The sequence below is a fragment of the Sturnus vulgaris genome, chromosome 3 (genome assembly GCF_052056855.1).
Source record: "Sturnus vulgaris isolate bStuVul1 chromosome 3, bStuVul1.hap1, whole genome shotgun sequence".
NCBI classification, from domain to species: Eukaryota; Metazoa; Chordata; class Aves; order Passeriformes; family Sturnidae; genus Sturnus; species Sturnus vulgaris.
The window spans coordinates 64,328,401-64,330,349 of NC_142245.1; the positions used below are offsets into that span (position 1 = coordinate 64,328,401).

The window sequence follows — 1,949 nt, forward strand, 5'->3', positions numbered from 1 at the left end:
TACATTTCTCAACTATGAGCTTACTGGGCAGGTGAAGAAATAGGGAAAATGAAATATCAAGAAAAAAAATACATTAAATGAATACTCAGATTATCCACATTATGAAGCTAGGAGATGCACATGCAAATATTCAACATCGTGTTCTTTACTCATCATGATATTCCTTTCAGTTAATTAATTGCATTATAGTCCTTCCAGCAGGTCTCTGAAGTGTTCAACAGAAACCACACCTACTACTCAAAGCAGGCCAGTAGAAAATAGTGCGGCAGAGCACCCACGTGTTTTTGAACACAATAATATATTTTGGAAAAAATTTATGTGTTCAGAAGACTGCAGGTGCTACTGAAATCCTGAGAGCACCAGCCACTAGGCTGAGGACAAAGCAAGCTCCAATTCTTACATCATCAAAGCATTCTGACTGGTAATGTCTTATTCTGTGAAAAGTGTGTTCTCCTGCTGGAATTAGCCCCATGTCTGAATCTCTGACGGATCAAGAATTGCTATTGTGCTTGAAAACCAAGAGAAGTGATGAGCCAGGAGAATCCATATCCTTCTAAAGATACCTGAAATATTTTCCTTCCCGTTTCTAGTGCCAGCAATGCTTCAGGATTAGTGATTGTATGATGTAAGAACTTTGAAAGCAGCCTAATTTCAAAGCATTAAATATTACAGTGCTGCTTTGAAAATTTAGTTTTAAGCAGAGAGATGATTACAGCAATTCCTGTATATGGAAGAGCGTGGTAATAGCAGTGTCTTTGTATTGTGTAAAATCCATGTCAGATCTCAGGACTCAGCATAATGAAAACACAATATATGATGGTAAATGAAGCATAGAGCATATGGCATGTAAGGAAGGTAGCAGAAGGGTATAGACAGTCAAGATACCTCAGTGAATCAGACAGCTATAACTCTGGTCAGCACAGCAGACTGCTGTGACTGCTGAATATCTGCTGGCACACTAGCAACAGCCTTGATAATTTTATGGAAAGATATGGAAAAGTCCAACTTAAAAAAAAAATGTTCCAGTGAAATAACTTCTTTCCTGTGCATGTGAGCTGTACGAGCTTGTGTGCTTTTTTAGCAAAGGCAGGGCAAGAGCAGAATCTGCAACAGGGCAGGCGAGCACACAGGTCAGCAAGACAGCCACCAACCATTCACTTGCGATACTTTATCGCCTGAGAAGCAGACTGACTCCTCTATAAAGCATCCATCTTTCTAGGTCACTTGGCTGAAGTTTGCTTTGCCATACTCTGCTGAGAACAGCTGACAGCCTAATAGCAGTGCTTCTCCACATATTGATTCCTTGATTATTTTTTTTCCCTGCAGACTCACTGTATATCTATTTTATTCTGCACATCTAATGAATACATACAGCATTGTAAATAAATGGTACAGCATTTCACTGATGTTCCATCAGAGCAGGGAAAAGAAGGTAACAAAGAGAAAAAAAAGCAAGATGCAGTAAAGGGTCTTTCTGCCTCCTACTCTAGATCACATCCAGCAAGGCACAAAGACATATATGCCTGAGCTGTGGCGCTCTGCACTCGGGATACCACAGACCTTTAGCTGTGGCTTCAAATTTTCAGGTCAAAAGCAGAAATGTTCTGCTCTGTGGCCCTCCCACCCTCAGCAGTGGCAGCAGTCAGCCTCAATTTAGTTCCAAGCACTTACACTTGCAGCCAAAATCAGGTACTTTAAACAGAAATATGAAGGATGACAACAGGAAAGCTGCAGAAAATGCACATTATAAAATTATCACCAGATCCTTGGCAGGACTGCCACATGTTGCCAATAATATTCACTGCAAATGATCAGAGGTAGCAGTGCAGAATAGCAGTAAAACATACTCCCAAAGAATAGCAAGCCCTCTGTGCTAAAAATTAACTAGTGTAAATCCATGAGCTCCAGTATCTGATCCCTCACCTAATTTATCTGCTACAGTTACCTAC

The 1,949-nt window shown here is 40.4% G+C and overlaps 1 protein-coding gene and 1 long non-coding RNA gene across 3 annotated transcripts in view; both read right to left on the reverse strand.

Moving 5' to 3' along the window:
* Window positions 1-1,949, reverse strand: part of NKAIN2 (sodium/potassium transporting ATPase interacting 2) — a 514,810-nt gene that overhangs the window by 485,921 nt on the left and 26,940 nt on the right. The gene's annotated exons all lie outside the window — the stretch shown is intronic.
* LOC148224385 (uncharacterized) overlaps window positions 1-1,949 on the reverse strand; it is an 82,756-nt gene that overhangs the window by 54,141 nt on the left and 26,666 nt on the right. The gene's annotated exons all lie outside the window — the stretch shown is intronic.